General features: G+C 44.2%; 1 long non-coding RNA gene across 8 annotated transcripts; it reads left to right on the top strand.

The window, feature by feature from the left end:
* The first annotated feature begins 13,862 nt into the window (after positions 1 to 13,862).
* On the top strand, positions 13,863 to 20,248 carry LOC132668709 (uncharacterized). Of its 8 annotated transcripts, none has more exons than XR_009605712.3 (3): positions 13,863 to 14,165; positions 18,105 to 18,195; positions 20,066 to 20,248. It is a non-coding gene; the product is annotated as an uncharacterized LOC132668709 (long non-coding RNA). The 8 variants fall into 8 exon arrangements; XR_009605708.3 differs by lacking the exon at positions 13,863 to 14,165 and adding an exon at positions 14,197 to 14,345; XR_009605709.3 differs by lacking the exon at positions 13,863 to 14,165 and adding an exon at positions 14,655 to 14,810.
* Positions 20,249 to 22,142: the final 1,894 nt, after the last annotated feature.

The raw sequence follows: 22,142 nt of genomic DNA, 5'->3' as shown, positions 1-22,142 counted from the left end.
TTCCTAATATATAAACATCTTTCATAAACCAAAAAGAATAAAGACTACTAGCCCAAGAGAAAAATGTCCAAGGGATATGAACCATGAATTCACAGGAAAAGGAATTTAAGAAATGGCTGTTAAAACATATGATGCGATATTCCATTGCACATAAAATAAATTTAATTGCAAAACAAGACTACACTGAATTATAGAAAGAAGACTCACTAGGGGGCACCTGGGGGGCTCAGTTGGTTGAGCATCTGACTTGGGCTCAGGTCATGAACTCACAGTTCGTGGGTTCAAGTCCTGTGTCAGGTTTTGTGCTGACAGCACAGAGACTGCTAGGGATTCTCTCTCTCTCTCTCTCTCTCTCTCTCTCTCTCTGCCCCTCCCCTGCTCTTTCTCTCTCAAAATAAATAAATAATTTAAAAAATGTTTTAAGAAATAATGTGTCTGTAATAATACTTGTTGCAGACAAGATAGAGGCTAAAATCAGGGGACAAAAGTTTGAGAAGAAAGAGATATTAGCATCATTTCAAAGTAGCTCTCCCAAGATATTTATCAATTACAAAGGGAAAAATAACTTTATAGTGGAGAAATCTGGCAGACACTGCTTTGTTAACATCATCAGTAATAAGAAAACGTCATGTACCTTCAGATAGAATCCACTGAGAAGGACACACGACCTCTTCTGGAGGATTCTTCCCAGGAATGCATGGCCTCAGTCCAGTCAATGAGAAAACACCACACAAAGTCAAATGGAGAGATAGTCCACAAAGTTAATGGAGAGATATTCCACAAAGTTATTGACCAATGCTCTTCCAAAGTGTCAAGGATGTGAGAGTCAAGGAAAGAATGAGGAACCACCACAGATCCAAGAAGACTGGGGAGATAGGGCAACCAAACACAATGTGAGATTCTAGAATAAGAAAAAGGGGCATTTGTAGGAAAACTTGCAAAATTCAAATAAAGTCTGTAGTTTTATTAGTAGTATTGTAAAGATGTTAATTTTCTGGCCTTGGTAACTGCCTTGTGGTTATATAAGTAGTTGACATCAGGGGAAGCTGACTAAGAGATATACATTAATTCTCCCTTTTATTTTTGCAACTTTTCTGTAAGTCTAAAATTATTTAAAAATAGGAAGGAAGGAAGGAAAGAAGGAAGGAAGGAAGGAAGGAAGGAAGGAAGGAAGGAAGGAGCAGAAGGGAGGTTGATAAAACGTAATAAACAGAAAAGGAAAAGAGCTGAAAATGCTCCTTTGGTATCTCTGTTTGGTGAGCAATGTTATAATTTCAGAAAATGACTCAGCCTACTGGGAGTTTTATTTGATTGTAAAGATAGAAGTAGGGTTTTTGTTGTTGTTGTTTTGTTTTGTTTTCCCAGCAAATGGTGCTGTATCAACTGGACGTTCACATGAGTGAATCTAGACACAGACCTTATAAGCTTCACAAAAATTAATGCTAGACCTAAGTGTAAAACACAAAGCTATAAAGCTGCTGGAAGATCACACAGGGGAAACCTAGATGGCCTTGGGCAGGGTGAAAACTTTCTCACAACACCAAAGGCATGATCCCTATGAGAAATAATTGATCAGCTGGACTTCATTAAAGTTAAAATGTTCTCCTGTGCCAAAAATACTGTCAAGAGAATGGGAAGACAAATCACAGACTGAAAGAAAATATTTGTAAAAGAAACATCTGACAAATATTTTCTAAATGTCTGATAAATATCTGTATATTCAAAATATAAGTGAACTATTGGGACTCAAAAATAAGAAAAGGAGAGGCGCCTGAGTGACTCAGTCGGTGGAGCGTCTGACTCTTGATTTTGGCTCAGGTCATGATCGCACGGTGGTGAGATTGAGCCCTGCGTCAGGCTCCGTGCTGGGCATGGAGGCTGCTTAAGATTCTTTCCCTCTCTCTCCCTCTGCCCCTCTCCTGCTTGCACTCTCTCTTTCAAACAAAAAAATTTTTTAATAAGAAAAGGGAAAACCTGAGCAGACACCTTATCAAAGAAGATACACAGATGACCAATAAGCATATGGAAATATGACCCCATTGTATGCCATTAGGGAAATGCAAATCAAAACAAAAATAAGGACGCCTGGGTGGCTCAGTCAGTTGAGCGTCCGACTTCGGCTCAGGTCATGATCTCACGGTTCGCGAGTTCGAGCCCCGTGTCGGGCTCTGTGCTGATGGCTCAGAGCCTGGCGCTTGTTTCAGATTCGGTGTCTCCCTCTCTCTCTGACCCTCCCCCATTCATGCTCTGTCTCTCTCTGTCTCAAAAATAAATAAACGTTAAAAAAATTTTTTTAAACAAAAATAAGATACTAATACACATCTCTTTGAATGGCTAAAATCTGGAACGCTGACAACACTAAAGGCTGGTGAGGATATGGGAGCAACGGGAACTCTCATTCGTGGCTGGTGGGAATGCAAAATACGGAGCCACTGGTTGAAAATAGTTTGGTGGTTTTTTACAAAATGAAACATGCACTCACCTTAAGATCTAGCAATCATGCTCTTTGATATGTACCCAAATGAGTTGAAAAGTTATATCCCCACAAACCTGCATACAGGCATTTAAAGCAGTTTTATTCTAGTTGCCAAAACTTGGAAGCAATCAGGATGTCCTTCAGTAGTGAATGGATAAACTGTGGCACATCCAGACAGTGGAATAGTATAATTCAGCCCTAGAAAGAAACAAGCTATCGAGCCATAAAAAGACATGGAGGAGGGGTACCTGGGTGGCTCAGTCGGTTAAGCAACAGACTCTTGATTTCAGCTCAGGTCATGATCTCATGGTTCATGAGTTCCAGCCCCACATCGGGCTCTGTGCTGACAGCTTGGAGCCTGCTTGGGATTCTCTGTCCCCCCCTTCCCCTCCCTGGCTCTCTCTCTCTTTCTCTCTCTTTCAAAAGAGATAAATAAACATTTAAAAAGACACAGAGGAAACGGAAATGCATATTGCATATATAAAGAAGCCAACCTGAAAGCTCTACATATACCTGACATTCTGGAAAAGGCAGAATTGTGGGGACAGTAGAAAGACTAGCGGTCGGCGGGGAGGGAGAAATGAACAGGCAGAGCACAGAGGATTTTTAGGGCAGTGAAACTATTCTTTGGGATACTATAATGCAGGTCATTATGCATTTGTCAAAACGTACAACACAGAGTATACAACACCAAGAATAAACCCTAACGTAAACTATGAACTTTGGGTGTTAGTAACGTGTCAGTGTAGGCTCATCAGTTGTAACAAACGGCCCCTCTGGTGGGGAATGTGGCTAGAGAGGAGGAGGCTGTGCATGTGGACGCAGGGGAGATCAGTGAACACCGTGTACCTTCTGCTCAAGTCTGCTATGAACCTAAAAGTGCCCTCAAATGTAAAATCTATTTTCAAAAACTTTTACATTTAATACAAATTCTGAATGGTTGGATGGGGCTCTTGGTAGTTACAGAAGGAGTCCCCACTTCATCATGTAGGTCAACTAAGAGATTATATGTAAACGTCCTGCAGTTCACCCCTGGGCCTCCTTGAGGCAAAAGCTCATGAAGGTCATTGAGCCCAAGTGCATGGAGCTAGAAGACTTTGTAGAGGAAATGTTATTTTAGAATGAAATCCCAGCTAAGGTGCCAGGGGCTGTGGAACACAAACCCGTAAAACCAAGCTCCTTGGAGCGCTTAACAAGATTTCCACCTGATGATGGGAAAACAACGATTTTACTGAGATTTGTCTAGGAAACTGGTTTCTCCCAATCTACCTAAAAGGCTGAGATCATTTTAGTAATAATAATGCGATTCAGAAGCAGTTGGTTTCTTGCCCAAAGGTGGGAGAGATTGAGCTGCTCACAGGCAAGTGTTGCTGGCCTTCCTGTCCCAAGAATGCCAAGAATGCACCTGTATCCTCTCTCCAATGACTCCCCTCTGTGACTAACTAATCACTTCTAATTGCTGGCTTCGATTGCTGCCTCTGGCATTTTCCACTAAAAGGCCCCTCTGATAGATGGTCTGGTAGATTGCCAAAGGAGTGATTTATGCTTACAGTTAAGCGCAGGACCTTCTCACCTGCCTCCCTGGGAAAGCAGCCGTTATCTGCACTGCTTAGAACACCCTGGGGAAACATGAAGGGGAAATGGAGTACCTTCTCTTTATCTATAACCTAATTCAAAATTAGTGTGTGCTCTAACTGTAAATCTCAGACTGAGCCGTTCTTAGCTAATTATGTTTTTGCCATTTCATTTTATGTGATAACAATAGTATCAGCATTAAGCGGAATTTATAGTTTTCCAAGTGCTCTCTCGAGTGTGGGTGTATCTGATGCTCACCCAAACCCTATCAGGTAGCAAAAGAAGGGTCACCATTCTCATCTGAGGAAAGAGAATTTCTGACCCAGGAATTGAACGGTTCCCCAAAATCAAACATCAATTTCTACCATCAAACAACCTTGTGCAGGGATTGTGTCTACTTTAAAAGCAAATTGTTAAATAGTTCAAAGATATGTATAATACAGAAAATACAGAAGATAGCCACTTATCTATTTCCTGGTTTTAACAACTTTTAACCTGCTTGCCTCAGATGCTTTTAAATCAGAAAGAAAATGATACAGGGGCGTCTGGCTGGCCCAAGCAGTGGACCATGCCACTCTTAACCTCAGGGTTATGAGTTGAAGCCCCACATTGGGTGTAGAGATCACTTAAAAAAAATAAAATCTTTTAAAAAATGATACAGATACACTTCCTCTCTTCCTTGCTAGAGGTGATTGTCATCCTAAAGTTGTGTTATTAAACCCATCCTGGGGGGTGGGAAGGAGGGGAGGGTGGGTGATGGGTACTGAGGAGGGCACCTGTTGGGATGAGCACTGGGTGTTGTATGGAAACCAATTTCACAATAAATTTCAAATAAATAAATAAACCCATCCTTCTGTCTGTTATTTTTTTTTTTTAATGTTTATTTATTTTTGAGACAGAGACAGAGCATGAATGGGGGAGGGTCAGAGAGAGGGAGACACAGAATCCGAAACGGGCTCCAGGCTCTGAGCTGTCAGCACAGAGCCCGACGCGGGGCTCGAACTCACGGACCACGAGATCATGACCTGAGCCGAAGTCGGCTGCCCAACCGACTGAGCCACCCAGGCGCCCCCTTCTGTCTGTTATTAAGCATTTACCGCATCTATATTTGGTCATGATAATCTATGGCATTACGTATGCTTTACTTCTGATATTCACTTTATAGCTTCTGAATCTTTTTGTAACTTGCTTTTCTCCCTGAACAAGTTTTCTAGACATCCAAGATGATAAATATGGAGTTATAAATTAATTGATCTATGTATTTTTTTTTTTACTGAGCTAGTATTTCATTGCACAAATAGGCCACAGCTTACTTATCCATTCTCCTACTGATGGATTTTTAAGTTGCTTCCAAGATCAAGGGTTCCATGGTCTCCCAACTGAGCCAGCCAGACACCCCTATGTCTTACTCTTCAAACGGTGCTGCAGTGACCATTTTTCTCATGCTTCCTTGTGACCAAGTATGAGAATTTCTCTAGAGTATGTACCTAGAAGGAGAGTTGTTGGGTTGAAGGATAGACACACCTTCAAATTTATTAGATGTTGCTAAATTACTCTCCAAAGTGACTATAGCAATTTATACCTCCAACAAGTGTCTAAAAATTCCTGTCTCCCCATGTCTTCACCAACACCTGGAATTATTACTCTGGTTAATTTTCCAATTTGATGGTTGTGATTGGTTGTTTTAATTGTTTTCATTGCATTACCCTCATGACTAGTCAGTTTGGGCATCTTTCATAAGTTTATTGGCCATTGGAGTGCCCTTTTCCTTAAAAAAAAAAAAAAGTTTATTGATTGATTGATTGATTGATTTTGAGAGAGAGAAAATGAGGGAGAGGAGCAGGGAGCGAGGGAGAAAGAGAATCCCAAGCAGGCTCCATGCTCCAACGTGGGGCTTGATCTCACAACTGTGAGATCTTGACCTGAACTGAAATCAAGAGTTGGATGCTTAACCAACTGAGCCACCCAGGGGCTTGTGGAGTGCCCTTTTCTATGAATTGCCTGGTTATGTTCTTTGCTCAGTTTTCAATATTTTTTTTATCTTTTTCTTACTTATTTATACAAGTTCTTGAGGGATTCTAGATATTAATTCTTTCCTGATGATACACTTTGCAAATATGTTCTCCCAATTTTTAAATTGATTTTAACTTAGTTGATATATTTTGCCTCTACTAAAATTTCAAAGGTAAATGTTATTGAATTTTTTTCTTTTTTATTTGTGCTTTTTGGGTCTTGTTTAAGAAATCATTCATTGTCTGTGTGCCTGGGTGGCTCAGTCGGTTAAGCGTCTGACTTCGGCTCAGGTCACGATCTCACACCTCGTGAATTCGAGTTCTGCATCGGCTCTGTGGGGACAGCTTGTAGCCTGGAGCCTGCTTCAGAGTCAATCTCCCTCTCTCTCTGCCCCTCCCCTGCTCATGCTCTGTCTCCCTCTCTCTCAAAAATAAACATTAAAAAATGTTTTAAAAAAAGAAAAAGAAATCATTCACTGTCATGAAATCATAAAGATATGTTTCTATATATTTTCCTATTTTTTCCAAAACTTTACCACATTTTTACTTTTACTTCCAAATGTAAATTATTTTAGGGTATGGTATGAGGTTAGAAACTACTTTTATTTTATTTTCCTTATAAATGTTTTCATATAAATGTTCCAACTGCCAAATGCCCGTAGACCAGTTTTCCATATACCCGTAGGTCTGTTTCTGAACTCTCTATTCTATTCAGTTAGCCTATTTTAACATTTCTGTGCCTGTTCCACACAGTACTCATTACTATAGCTTCATTATAAACCTTGATATTTGATAGAGAAGTCTCCCTCCTTAATCCTCATATTCTTGGCCATCTTCATATAAAATTTAAGATCAGTTTGTTAAGTTCACACAAGAAAATCTCCTGGCTTTTTATTAGAATTGCAATAAATTTATAAATTAATTTAGGAAAATTAACATTGTAATGTCATTGCCATATCCACAAACACATCATGTCTCTCCATTTACTTACATCTTCTTTTATATCCTTCAATAAAATTTTAGGATCTGCTCAATGAGTGCTCTATCATTATGAGATTTATTCCTTGTTATTCTGAATGAGCAGGGGAGAGGGCCAGAGGGAGAGAGAGAGAATCTGAAGCAGGCTCCAAACTCAGCATGCTCAGCATGGAGCCTGACACAGGGCTCGATCCCATAACCCTGGAATCATAACCAGAGCCAAAACCAAGAGTTGGACACCAGCTAACTGAGCCATCCAGGTGCTCCCCAAATCCATTTATTAAAGAAACTTTCTTTCTTCCATTGAATTATCTTGAGACCTTTGTTGAAAATCACAGATGATAAATGTATGGAATTACTTCTGGACCCTCAATTTTATTCCCTTGATTTATATTTATCTTTATAATGTCTTGATTATGGGAGTTTTGCCATAAGTTTTGAAACTGCAAAGTATGAGTCCTTCCAACTTTGTTCTTCCTTTTCAAGAGTGTTTTGGCTATTGCGGGTCCCTTGTATTTCCATATGATTATGAGGATCAGCATATCACTTTCTGCAAAAACAACAACACAAAACACAGCTGGAATTTTGATAAGGAGTATGTTGCATCTATAGACCAAGTCGGACAGTACTGCCATTTTAACAATATTAATTATTCCAATACATGAACATTGGATATTTTTCTACTTACCTAGACTTTTAAATTCCTTTCAGCAATGCTTTGCAGTTTTCAGTTGTACAAGTTCCACACATGTCTCATTAAATTTATTCCTAAGTATTTTATTCTTTTCGATGCTATCGCAGGTGGAATTGTTCCCTTTAATATCAGTTTTGGATTGTTCACTGCTAGAAATAGAAGTGATTTTTGTATATTGATATTTTGTGAACTTGCTGAATCTGTTCATTATGCTAATGTTGGTGTGTGCATGTAGATTCCTTAGACTTTTCCATACAAAAGACCATGTCATCTGCAGATAAAGAAGTTTTACTTCTTCCTTTCTAATCCTTTGATTTCTTTGTCTTGCTGAATAGCCCTGAATAGAAACTCCAACACAACATTGAATATAAATGGTGAGAGTGTACTTCCTCATCTTGCTCCTGATCTAAGGAAGAAAGCTTTCAGTCTCTCACCATTAAATGTGACGTTAGCTGTGGATCTTCTGTAGTTGCCTTTTATCAGGTTGAGGAAGTTCCTTTCTATTCTTAGATTGTTGGGAGTTTTTATCATGAAATGGTGTGGAATTGTGCCCAAAGATTTTTCATGTCTATCGAGTTGATCTTATGGGTTTCATCCTTTATTTGATCAATATGGGATATTATTTTGATTTCTTGCATTCCTGGAATAAATCCCTCTTGACCATGGTGTATAATCCTCTTAATATATTGCTGGATATGGTTTTCTAGTATTTTGTGGAGGATTTTTGCATCTATATTCATAAGGGCTTTTGGTCTATAGTTTTCTTATGATATCTTTGTCTGGTTTTGATGTCAGAGTAATAATAGCCTCAGAGAATGAGTTTGGAAACACTCCATCCTCCTCTATTTTTTATTTGGAAGACTTTGCAAAAGATTGGTATTAATTCTTGAAACGTTTGGTAGAATTCAACAGTGAAGCCATCTGGTTCTGGGCTTTCCTTTGTGAGAAGTTTTTTGATTACTGATTTGGTCTCTTGTTATGGTCTGTTCAGATTTTCTATTTCTTCTTGAGTTAGTTTTGGTAATTTGTGTGCTTCTAGGAATTCTCCAGTCTCATTTGGGTTATCTAATTTGTTGACATACAGTTGTTCATACTATTATAATGTTTTTTAAAATTTCTGTAAGGTTAATAATAATGTTAATAAAAATAATAATGTTTCACTCCTGATTTTAGTAATTCGAGTCTTCTCTCTTTTTCGTAGTCAGCCTAGGTAGAGAATTGTTAATTTTAATGATCTTTTCAAGGAATCAACTTTCAGTTTCATTGATTTTTCTCAATTGTGCTGTTGATTTTTGACAATAATACTATAGCAAACAAACTTATTAGTTCATAGCATGTCTGTAGATGCTCTTCCATTTTCTATCCAAATGATCCTATACTCTGAAATGGGGACAGTTTGGTCATTTTCATGGTGCAATCCAGTACTATGTTGATTACAGTCATATTCCTGTCTTCAAAGAGAATGCTTCTCATACTTCAGTGTTACATGTGATGCTAGCTGTGAGTAGATACGCTTTATTAAGGAGTAGTAATATCTTTTCATTCAAGGTTGGCTAAAAAGTTTTCTCTTAAATCAATACTGAATTTTATCAAGTGCTTCTAGATTTATTCATTGCTCATAAGATGTTTTCCTTTTCATCTATGAAAGTTGAATGAAGTTACATAAATAGATTTTCCAAATGTTAAAAATTCTTAACACGTAGAATAAACTTTACCTTCTTATTATATAAATTTGGCTTACTAAAAATTGATTTTCTACACCTATGTTTATAAATTAGATTGCTCTATACATTTATTTCCCATATTTCTTGTGATGTTGTTCCTTTTCTTTTCTCTTCTTCTTTCTTTTTTCATGGTCAAGTTTGTTCTGTAATATAGAGAAATTTTGTTTCTCAAAGTTATGGCAAAATTTGCAAGCATAACCATCTGAACTTGATGTCCTATGCATTTTAGGGCAGAGCATGGTAGATTTTGTTAAAGATTCACCAATTCAGGGGCTCCTGGGTGGCTCAGTCGGTTAAGCGTCCGACTTCGGCTCAGGTCACGATCTCGCGGTCCGCCAGTTCGAGCCCCGCGTCGGGATCTGGGCTGATGGCTCAGAGACTGGAGCCTGCTTCCGATTCTGTGTTTCCCTCTCTCTCTGCCCCTCCCCTGTTCATGCTGTGTGTCTCTCTCTGTCTCAAAAATAAACGTTAAAAAAAAAAAAAGATTCACCAATTCAATTATATTTTCCTGACCAATTACTTCCTATCATTAAAATCATTAAGTCATGCCTCATGTAATGCTTTTTGCTTTAAATTCTACATTAGTTTTTACACCAGGTTTGTTTTAGTTGATATTGGCTACATAGACTTTTTCCTCAACTCTTGACTTTCAATGGTTCTATATTTGTGTGACTATGTATGTCTCTTGCAACAGCTGAATTTTTAAAGCCGTCTCAAAATGTCTGTCTTTTAGCTGGAAGATGCAGTACTCTTAAATTTACTGTGCTTAGTAATATTAAGAGTTTCTACCGTCTTATCCTCTTTCCTCTGCTGGTCGGGAAGTTAAACCTATAATTTCTATCATTTTAGCTGCTTTCTTAATACATTAACACACATTTGATTTAGCATGATATCAAGCTAATAATAAAATGTACTGGAATAAGACAAGAAATGTCAAACTCTTAGAATCTGTAGCTACCCTTCCATTTTCCATGCGGTCCTATTCATTCTTCACAGTATCTTGAGATTTATTTTCAGATTTTGGTTCCACCTTCCAAATTAGAAATTATTATTGCTGTATTTTGTAGTCAGTGCTCTTTGGCTTTGTCAACATATTGTCTAATCTCCAGTTGTCATCATGGCTTCTTTCATCTCATTCCTTCCTTTTGGCTTCGATACTTTTATTATCCAAGCCCATTCTTTTGTGGCTCTCGCAATGAAAAAAACTGTTAGGGACCCCTGGGTGGCTCAGTCGGTTAAGTGTCCGACTTGGGCTCAGGTCATGATCTCCTGGTTCATGAGTTCGAGCCCCACATCAGGCTCTGTGGTGACAGCTCAGAGCCTGGAACCTGCTTCAGATTCTGTGTCTCCCTCTCTCTCTGCCCCTCCTCCACTCATGTTCAGTCTCTCTCTTTCTTGCTCTCTCTCTGAGAAATAAACATTAAAAAAATTGTTTAAAAAAAGAGGAAAAAGAAAAAAAAACTGTAAAATGCTCTATAGTTTTAGGTTCTTTTTTTTTTTTAATATGAAATTTATTTTCAAATTGGTTTCCATACAACACCCAGTGCTCATCCCAACAGGTGCCCTCCTCAATGCCCATCACCCACCCTCTCCTCCCTCCCACCCAGTTTTAGGTTCTTTAAAGTAGTCTTTCTTTCAAATTTACACTCAGGGCATCTGGCTGGCTTGGTGGGTGGAGCGTGTGACTCTTGATCTTGGGGTTATGGGTTCCAGTCCCACATTAGGTGTGAAGATTATTTAAAAATAAAAAAATCTTTAAAAAATTTTGAAAAGCCAAATTTACTCTTGAATTGTTTAATTGAGTCTAGAATTCTGAGTTGACACTTATTTCCCTGTAGCACTTTGAAAATTTTGACCTTAACTGTAGCTAGGTAAAAATAAAAACAATTCTTTTTATGTTTGATTTTCTGTAAGTTCACTATTAGGTTTCTAGGTATAAATTTATTTTTATTTATTCCCCTCAGAACTAGTGGATTTAACTGAAAGAGTATTTTACTTTTGTTTGTTAATCAATTCCAGAACTTTCTTAGGCATTTTCCCTTCTAATACTGCCTCTCTCCCTCTTCTATTTTCTCCTTCTAGAATAGCTAATAGAAATACCTTAGGCCTTCTCATTTACTCATTCTTGCCTCTTAATATCTCTTTTTTATTTTCTATAAATTTATCTACTTGCTAAATTCAAGAGGGTTTTTTGGCACTATCAAAGAGTTTACTAATTCTGTCTTCTGCTGAGGTAATCTGTTGTTGAATCTATCCATTAAATCTCATTTAAAAAATTCTCTCTCTCTAATCTACGTTTTTTTGTATAAATTTTTTTAATGTTACTTTTGAGAGAGAGAGAGAGAGAGAGAGAGAGAGAGAGAGACAGCACGAGTTGGGGAGGGGCAGAGAGACAGGGAGACACAGAATCTGAATCAGGCTCCAGTCTCTGAGCTGTCAGCACAGATCTCGATGCAAGGCTCGAACCCATGAACCGCGAGATCATGACCTTAGGTGAAGTCAGACGCTTAATTGACTGAGCCACCCAGGTGCCCTTAATCCACCTTTTTAAAAAATGATCACCTATTCTTTCATCATGGTTCTTATTCCTTCTTTTGAAGAACTTACCAAAAGTTAAGTATATTTATTCTTAGACTTTACTGATTATCCCACTACCTTTGTGTTTCTGGCTCCAGTGTACTGTCCAGTATATACCATGTACTCCACAAATATTTGTTGAACAGGAGTGAGATACTCTACTGACTGAGCGAGCCAGGCACCCCTAAATATTTGTTGAACAAATCATTGAAAACAAATGCAGCGACGATTAGCATTTGTCCTCCTGAGTCTTTTTTTTTTTTTTTTTTTTGCCTCTGAACAGAACAACTCAAAGTTTGCTAGACAATATAACTAACCACCTTCTTTAAAATATTTTTTTTAAATTGTGGTAAAATGCATGTAATATGAAATTCACCATGTACAGTTCAGCGAGATGAAATATATCACACTGTTGTGCTACTGTACCATTGTCCATTCACAGTCCTCTTTCGTCTTGCAAAACTGAAACTCTGCACCCATTAAACAATAATTCCTCACCCCCCTCCCCCTGCCCTGGCAACCAACCATTCTACTTTCTGTTTCTATGAATCTGACTACTCTGGGTACTTCATGTGAGCAGAATCATACAGTAGTTGTCTTCTTGTGACTGGATGGTGATCAACGAACAATATAAATTTTAAGTGTTTCCAACACCTGAATATTTTGAAATGTGAAAATGTAAGAGGAAAAAGAAAAACCAACCTTATTAGCAGGACATACCTTACGCCCCGTGTTGTCTGAATGTAGGAAGCACAGATGTCTGTTGTCAGTCAAAGGTTGCACCTGCAGGGCACCAGCCGGCAAGTAGTGAAGCAAGAATTTCAGCCTGAGTGAAGCCCTTACCAGCTCCTGCTGGACACAGGGGGAAGAAAACTCACATGATTACATGTCCTGACAGGTGACATTAAGGAAGTGAGCAGGTGAGAAGGGGACAAAAATATTTCACTTTCCTCTTTACTATTGAAAAAAAAAAAAAAAAGGAAATGGCTGATGATTAATGGCCTCGGTGACACTGACAAATAGGAGAGGAAGGTTTAGGTTGGACTGGACCCCAGCTCTTTCTACAGGGGTCAGTGCTATGCCACTGCATGCAGGAGACATGGGATGCCTAGATTTCTATGTGAACATTTTCAATCTTGTTGACAAGTACTTCCAAAAAAAATTTTTTTTTTAATCTGTGAGACCCCAGTTAACATTTCCGTGCCTCATTGGGCTCCCTGGCCACAAGCATGAAACCCTAGATGCACGCTGGCTCCGTGGTGGATTTGCTACTTTCTCATCCGTTCGGCTGCTCTCTGCAGCAATGGAGCCTTGGTTTATCCGTGCACCGATGAGGATGCGGGCAGGTGGGTCTGTGTGGGCGCTCCCTGGGTGTGCTCACTCAGGCACGAGTGTCGGTGAAAGAGTGGGTGACAAGGGTGAGCGATCACATTCTTGAATTCAGGAAGGACAATCTGTCTGTGGTCAGGTGGCCGGGGGTCGACCTGCCAAGGTGGGGCGGTGGGAGGGAAGGGGACGGATGCGGAATGTCCCTGTGGAAATGAAAGTTTCTGCGTGATCTCCCTCTGGGAGTCTCCCTGAAGCCAGGCGGCCCCTCTGCTCACCTGCTCATCAGCCAGGACCGCGGAACAGGGGTGAGGACAGAGAGCTGGACCCGGGACTAGCTCTAGGGCCTCGTCCGGGGCGGGAAAGGTTGGCTTCTGCACTAAAGCCGGACACCGCCCCCCCCCCCCCCCCAACTTTCTACCGCAGCGGAGCGCGGGATCCCGGGATTCCGGACCCAACAGCGAGGCAAGAGACAGAAAAGGGGGCGGGCGGGCTGCCGGTGCTCCGGCCTCCGCGAGCTGTTGCCATGGCCACAGGGGACTTTTGATGTGAAGCGCGGTGACCACCCCCAGCACCACCAACTTCCCTTCTCCACTCGTCCTCTGGATGACGTCATGGACGTCCGTGGCCCTGACAGGCCACCTGTGGGTTGGTCTCGGCTTTAAAGCAGCTGTTCTCCCCTGGCCCCCGCAGCCCTGGCGACTGTGTCTGCACCCGGAGCACCCGGAGCGACTGCTGACCTGCCTCCCGCCCTGGCGGCGCGACCACCGCTTGGGACAGAACAGATTGTCCGAGGGAGGCAAGTAGGGGTGCTTCACAAAATACCTTCCTCAAACCCCAACCTCCCCCCACCCAGCCCGACCCTGCTCCGCAGTTCTTGGGGAAGAAGCGACGAGCTGAAGGCGGGGTGGGGAGGGGGCCTTCTTCGAGAAAGAAGTGGAGCGCACTCTGTCTTCCTTCCTGGCGGTGGCGACCCAAGTCAGGTAAAAACCCCGATCAGTGTCCGCGGTCCAATCCTCCCCCTCAGGGCCAGGACTCGGGACTGGAGGAGCCCCCGACCGGAGGTGAGATGCGCGAGGCTGAGCCCGGGGCTGCTTCCTAGGGCCGGAGGAGGGGGGCCGGTGGGCTCAGCATCTGCCACAGGTGCCGTGCCTGCTGACAAATTCAGCAGGAGGCAGGAACGCGGCCAGGGCGCCTGGGAAGGTGGAGGCGGCTCCGCACCCCGGCAGCTGAGCGCTCCTGCGGAGTGCTGCGGCCCCTAGAGTTGCGGGGGCGTTTCGTTCTCGCACCCACCAGCCCGGCGACGGCGACATTGGCTTGTCAGGCTGAGTCAGGCGTCCGCTCGGCGAAGGGCATCAGCCTTGGGAGTGCGCTCTCTCCGAAGCCGGTCTCCCCAAGCCCACCCTACAGTGACCCGGTCTCGACTCTGATCGCCCTTCAGAGTGCAGGTGCAGCAGACCTGTTACATGCAGAAAAGCGGCGGGGTTCGGTGTTCCAGACTTCCCTTCGCAGCCTTGCCCGCCACCAGATCTGAGCGCCAGGAGTCCCGGGATTCTGCCTGCCGACGCTCAGGCAACCCAGTGCCCAAGGGGAAAACGTGGGGATTGCCGGGAGGCCACTGGATAATTACCCCAGGGCAAGGGGCTCTTTCTACACGCCGCGATTGCGGCGAATTACACTAATTCGGGGAAGGGAAGGGAGAGGCGCAGGGGATTCCGCCTCAGAGGCAGCCCGGTCTGCCGAAAAAGCATTTCTGTTGCAGACACGTCCTAGTCTCGCCTTCCCCCCCCCCCCCCCCCGCAAAGGGTGTCTACCCTTCGGGTTCCGGCCTCAGGGGTCAGAATCCGGCAGCTGGAGGGTCTCCAGAGCCCCTGAACGGTGCATCCGAGCCTCCAGCTTCAGCACCAGAGGCTGGACAGCGCCCGGGCCGGAGAGCCCCTGGAGTGGGTTCCCGCGCGCCACTCGGCTTCCCAGCCCGACTCAGCTTGAGCTAAATTCCTCAGACCCCACACGGTGGAGGCCAGGAGATGAGGCAGGGTTCGCCGAGAGGTGGGGGGGAATCACCTTTCCCATTTCTCCAGGAGGTTAGGTGTCAGATTCTGGGAGGGCATTCTATCCCCCCTTCGCGAAGAGCAGTTGGAATACAACTTGGTGCAAAGTTGCCGGGAGGGTGCCTAAGCGAAAAGAGGCGCGCCTGGAAATGGTGAGTTCAGGGGCAAGCTAGAAAGTGGATCTACCGGGAACCCCCGGCACTGTTGTGTTGTGACATATCGCTACATCCAAGCCGTCTTCTCTCTCTCTCGCCCCCGCCCACCCCCACTTCTTCCTTCTCTCTCACTCCACAATCTCCGAATGCCCTAACACGGGTGAATGAAGGGATGCGGTGGGGGGAGATTTGAGATATTGAGGCCGAGGTAAGAAAGCCTATTTAATCTGAATCTGAATATCTGGGTAGGTGAAACCTGTGCAAAATGAACATCAAGGTCCTCAATTTTAACCAAAGGAGCCCAGAGTGCCCTTTGCACGAGGAGCAGGATGACTCTTTTGCCAAGGAGGAAAAAAGCCACGGAGGGGAAGACACTATCACAAAAGGGCTAACGGAGATGGGGGAGGAGGGGACAGGACCGAGGCCCTAGTGTAGTTGCCAGGCAACCAGCCCCAGCCTCCTGTTGCCTTGGTTACAGTGAGTGGAGGGGTTTGGGTCACTGATTATCCTTGAGCACCTGGATTCTTTAAATTATCTGCTGGAGAGCCCCTGCCTTCCCCGTGCTGGATGGGAGACACGACCGGTCCTGTAAGATCTCAGGGGTTTAAGAGGAAATCCTGGAAGGTGAATTTTTCTTTTTAAGTCAAGGTTCACAGTGAAGCAGCTACCTTTCTCCAAGGCAACACTTTCCACTCTCTCCCCCACCCCCTTCACTGAGGTAATCATATCCTACCCTGCCATTTCTCTGGGATTTGCAATTAGGGATTTCTTTCTCTCTCTCTCTCTTTCATTTAGTCCCTTAGACGGAGGGGCCAATCTTCCTCCCCCCTCTTTTTTTCCCTTTAAATGAGTGAAACATATTTGTTCTTTATGGATGAATTCAAGGAACTCAGAGAAATTATCCAAAGGTGTTTCCGGTACAAAGAGAGGGTTTCTCCTTGGCTTGGCAGTGGTTCCTTCCTCCCTAGACAACTCCTCCATGAAAGGGAAACTGAATTCTAGATCACCCTGTCTTCTCACTTCTCCCCACAGACCACACAGCACAGGTTGGTAGAAAGGCAGCCCTCTTAGCAAATTTCCACTAGTGTTCCACCTGCATTTGATCCTTCAAGATTCTCTTCCCTTTATGCCCTCTCCAGCCTGCCTTCATAGTGAGCAAATCAGCACTTAATATTTCCAATCCTCTGATCATTTTCCCTTCCCTTGATTGACAAACACTGATTCCGTGTTTCATCTGTCGGCTTTGCCCACCTGTGTTCATTTGCAATATCTGTGGGAAATCATTTTACCCATCCTTTCCCAAAGGCAGTTGTAACAGTCTCAGAATGATTTAAAGGGACATCACTAGTAAGTTAATAGGACAACTTGTGTTCTGTGGACTATTTCACCTAGAATACTTTTCCTTCAGAACCTTGAACTTTCCCTTTCCAAAATAAAACCTGGTTTTAAACTGAGCTATGATTTGACAACAGGGAGATCTCTGTTTCAGACAGGAACTATCCTATCAATATCTGTGATGCCCTGCATCAGTAAACACACACTTCATTTTCTCTTCCTTGCCTTTTCCTTCACGCATTGCTAATATAAAAAAAAAAAAATCAGTCATTATAACTTCAATCTAAATTGAAGGTCAAAATTACTCTCCGTTGACTGGCTAGTTTGGAGAAGATTTACATTAAAATTCTTTCCCCTCACATGTTACTATAGAAACTTCTTTTTAATACAGACCAGACAGCTGGTCTGCTTTTTGTACTTTTCTTCCCAAAGAAGTACCTCCTTTGTGAATTCTCTGGGGCAGCTATCATTGATCACATCAATAATGTCCCATAGCCCCATGGCAACAGTGTTTTGTTTTGTTTTGTTTTTTAATTATTATTCCTTTTCTGCTCATTTTCTTTATGGACAAAGGGTCTGCTTTCCTTTCAAGAAGAGAACTGAGATCTTATTGGCCAGGAAAGGAGAAGCATTATTTCATTGGTTAGTTTGCATTGCTTTGTCAACCAATCAGAGGATGCCATTTATCCTTTTCTGACTAGCTGAGTGAACAGGGTACCTAGAATATTTGAATCTGCCTTAGTTTCTTCCAGTAGCAAAGGATGGAATTCAGAGTTCTAGGACCCAAGAACTTTGGCTAATCCAGATTGCATTTCACTTGCAAGAGCGAATTTTGCTACCTAGTTATTTGTAGCTTACTTGAACACAAAGTACGTTGTTCTATGCACTTTTCTTTTTATTTAAAAATGTACCTTGATCATCTTTCCACATCAGTGCATGTGACTGGTATCAGCATACCAAGGGTCCAGGGAATTTTTGTGATTTCTCCTAGAAGTTCAGAATTGGTTCCCACCTTTAGGGATTTAGGGAAACTGTCAGGGGCGAGGATGGGAAGCTAGAGGAGGGAAGAGCTGTGTTACCTACATGATCAACATACATCCTAGCTTTTGGATTCATTCTGTCCAACTTTGGTGCCCCTGGTAGTTTTGTTTGATTTTCTACTTTAATTTTTCAGAGCTGCTCCTTTGTCTTGCATTTTCAGTGACAAGTAAAAAATCTGGATGGATGGAGATGATGACCCTCCAATTCAGTGTAAGAGCAGACACATCACTTCCCAGGAAGGCCTGTGGCAGGTAGGTGATGGTGATCCCTGGAAATGGAGATCATTCCAGCCCCTTGTGGCACTGGAGTTGGGCAGGTCTGTGTTTTTCTTTCTCCCTGCACCAAATAGTCCTATTTAAGGATTCTGCCATTAGCCTACACTTCTGCAAAAGAAAGGGGCATTAAAATTCCACCCTTTCCAAGACAGAAACTCTGATGGCAGTTTGGAAGAAGGTTTAATGTGAGTACCGATCCCCCTGGCCAGTCTTTTCTTGGTTCTTGGCTGGAGGGAATGTTTGGAATGGACAAATGCTTGACCGTGATAGTGCTCTCAAGGGCCACCTCCTTTAGTGGCCCCATCTGTGGGCCACTAGTGCCAGAGTTTCAGTAGCATCATGAGCCCCAGCACTAGACTATAAGCCCTTCAATATTAGGGGCTATGTTTTGTATACCTTTGTTTCCCTGGAACTTTGTCATGCTTAAAATAGAGTCTCAACAATGTTTGAACTGAATCCTACAGGCTAGTATCAAGACAAGTCCCTTAACTTCCTCTTTATGACAAGGGCAGTTCTAGCCCTGGACCCTCCCCCAACTGTCCTTTCCAAAAGCTTCTATTCCCTAGCTCTCTTCACAAAAGATACACGAAGGCTCAGCTCATCGTTACCATGGTTACATGGAGTGGCCACACGGAGGATCCCTATCACCCATTGCTGTCAGGAGGAAAGAGAGAGGAGGGGTTTGGGGATCATTGTCACGGAGGAAACCATGGAAACAAGCGTTGCCAAGGCAATGACTCTAAATTCAGAGGAAAGAAACTAGAAGTGGGGAGAGGGAGATGGGGGGCTCAAGGGCAGGTCATGGTTTCAAGGTACATTTCTCTTAGACTGTAACGGCCTCCTTTGCTATTTGCATCTTTTTTTAAATAAAGTATTTTTCATTTTATTTTTTTAAAGTAATCTCTATGCCCAGTGTGGGGCCTGAACTCGTGACCCCGAGATCAAGAGTTGCATGCTCCACGATTGAGCCAGCCAGCCACCCCTCTATTTACATCTTCACCCAATCCAGAAAGAGCCCAGAGTTAAAGAATTTAGGAAAACAGGGCTTCAAGTCCATTTTCATTGGTTCTGCAAGGCAAAGGCCAATGAAAATGAGTCTATTCACACTCATGATCAACTGTCTCTGAATTTTGCCTCTTTGCTAACCAGTTGCATGAGCCAGACTGTGTGGTAGGCACTGGAATATAATAATGAGCAAAAGCCCCTGTTCTCATGTTGAGCTGATCACAGGACAGCCACTTGGTGGCTTTAGGTCAGGGTTGCTCACAGGGCTAGACTGGACAGTCCTGAATGTCAATGTCCAGGGATCTGCTAGGATTCTCTCCAAGCTCTCTCTGTAACATTTTTTAGCTTTATCTATTACCACCAGAAGTTTACCTGGGAACTCCCTGAGAAAGGCCTGTTTTTCCTAGGAGTACCCCTTCAGTTAACATCTTGTATGTTACTTAGCCTTGTTCTCTAATATTAGCACTCAGATCTTTGTCTCTGAAACTATGCTAAGGATGATGTACCAAACCTCTTTCAACAGTGCCAAAGAGACATGAGGCCATTATTAAGAGATTAATGACAACAAATCCCTTTCTCTTCCTTGATGGGTTAGATGCTGGGGGTGGGGTTCCTCAGCCCCTTGTAGCTTAGAGTCCCAGAGCAAGCACCCCACTGGGGAGTGGAGAAAAGGGGGTCTCAACAGCCTCCTGGGGAGGGCTATCTCTCCCCTGTACCCTCCACAGAAGAGCTTGGGGTTTTCTCAGGCTCACCTGTCTAGGGCTAACAGTTGGAAGGCCTTGGGCCTCGGAGCTGGGCACTGCCAGTCTTCTCCATGTCCCCCCTCTGTGTCTCCAAGCAGGTCCTGCCCCGTTCCGGATGGAGAGACTGGAGAGAACAAACTGAAGGTTGGAGAGCTGGGCTACAGAGGAAGACGTCTCAATTAGAAAGAGAAAGAATTGAAAGCAGCACCGATAGGGAAGGGTAATTATCCCCCAGCTGCTGCAGAAATAAAATCAGGGCGGTGCTCTCTGAGCCACCAGGATATTGTGGCTTTTGCCAATTAAAAAGCAGATACGCCCTGCCAGTGCAATTAGAGTCTGGGCTAGGAAGGGGGGGGGGGGGAGTGTGCTGTGCTAGGCATGGGGGGGGGGGGTGGCTAGCCTTCCCTCCATCAGTGCCCCGAGGTGGGCTGGGGCAATTCTCTGGGGAGCCCAGCACTGGACCTAGGAGGAAGGGGACCCTGGGCTGAGAAGCCATCCTCCCCCGCTGCCCACAACCGGTTCCCCTTTTCCTCTCTTGTCTATACTGCTTGCCCAAAGCCTTAGCCCCACTTCATTCTGAGCTGTGGCTCAGCAAGCCCTGGGAGGGTTTTCACCATGGGCCTTGACTGTAGACCTGCAGGGTTTGGGGAGGGGGGGAACCTGATAGAGAGGGGTCACCATTACCTGGAGTCCTTCCTTTTTCCTCATCTCCAATCACCATGATAACACAACGCTTTGTGATTGACGAAGAAAGGTAGAGAAATGAGCTGCCCGCCTGCCTCCCTTTACTAAATAAGATCTCTTTATTATTAAAGCAGGGATTTCAGTTCATTCTAGAAAATAAAACACTCTGGAGGCAAGAAAGAGAATACAGGACGTTCCCGTCCCTCCTCACTCTGAGCAGAGGCTCCGGAGACTTCGGAGGTGGGGGAGGGGTGGTGGGAGGGGGCGCGCTTGGCGGTGGGAGCCTGGCGGAGAGCGGTCCCCCCACCCCCCTGCAGGAGCGCCGGAAGTCACCTGAGGAACAGGTCTGGGTGAGGGCTTGGAGCGGCTCGCCCCATCTGGAAGACTAGTGATTTTGTTGTTGTTTCGCTGCACCCAACAACAAGTCCCAGTCTGCCTCATGGTGCTGGCCACCGCAGCGGGGGGGTGGGCAGGGCCGCGCCCCCATTTCTGGCTCTCCTTCCAATGTTCTTTTTGTGCTTTCTCTATGTCCTGGAAAACACCTTCGGGAACCGCCCCGAGCACTCCCAGGGCAGCACACCCTCAGGCCGACTCTTCCAGAAACAAGGACAGATGTTAGTGTGAGCTGAGAAGCATGGGGTGGGGTGCGGGGATGGGGGTGTCTGTCCTCGGGAGCGCTGGGCTGTTTCCGCACCCCTAAAGGGCAAGGAGAGAGCATCCCCCTCTGTTATCACGGGTTCACCCCACGACCGTTTATCGCTGGGCACCCACGGCCGGGTCGTGTTTGTCGGGAGAGGGCCGCCATGTGCGCGGGCACAGAGGGGCAGGTGCCCAGGACGGAGGCACCTACCACGCTGAGTGCGCTGGCTTAGCAATACGGAGAACACGCCGCCCCCTGGCTCATCTCGAGCTTGTCTGCTGCCTCCCCCAGGCCTGAAAGAATGGACTCCTGTGTTTGCAACTATTGGCCCCCAGAATCTGCCTCGGTGTTGCTGGGTCCAGAGGCATCACCAGGGCAAAACTTGGGGGGGGGCAGGTAGCTGTGCTTGGGGAGCAGCAAAACATTTCCCAGCCCCTCTTCATGCCTCTGCGTATGGGGCAACCTCCTCCAAGGTGGTTGTCAAATCCCTGTGATGAGACCCTCAGGGGAGACACAGTTTTCAAGCGACAATCCGAAATGCCTTCTCTGGTCCTTTCCAGGCGTAGTCCCACCCTTCTTCTTCACCCACACAGCAGGCACGAGGCACCCTGGGGTCCTCCTGCCGAAGAAGGGAAGGATTAGCTCCCCAGCAGCTCGGGGAGGCAGAAAAGGCTGGAAAAATCTTAACACGAAGGAGAGCACCTTACCCACTTAAGCTGTCGTCCTTTAGGAAACGCTAAAAAGGCAGCCCTTCGTGGAGCTCGCCCTGCTTCTGCCACCTGTGTGACCTCTGGCAAAGAACTTAACCTCTCAGAAGAAATCAGTGTTTCACTCTCAGAAGAGGCTGCTGC

This window comes from Panthera onca, chromosome B3 (genome assembly GCF_046562875.1).
Source record: "Panthera onca isolate mPanOnc1 chromosome B3, mPanOnc1 haplotype 2, whole genome shotgun sequence".
Lineage (NCBI taxonomy): Eukaryota > Metazoa > Chordata > Mammalia > Carnivora > Felidae > Panthera > Panthera onca.
This window is presented reverse-complemented; position numbering and strand designations above follow the sequence as displayed.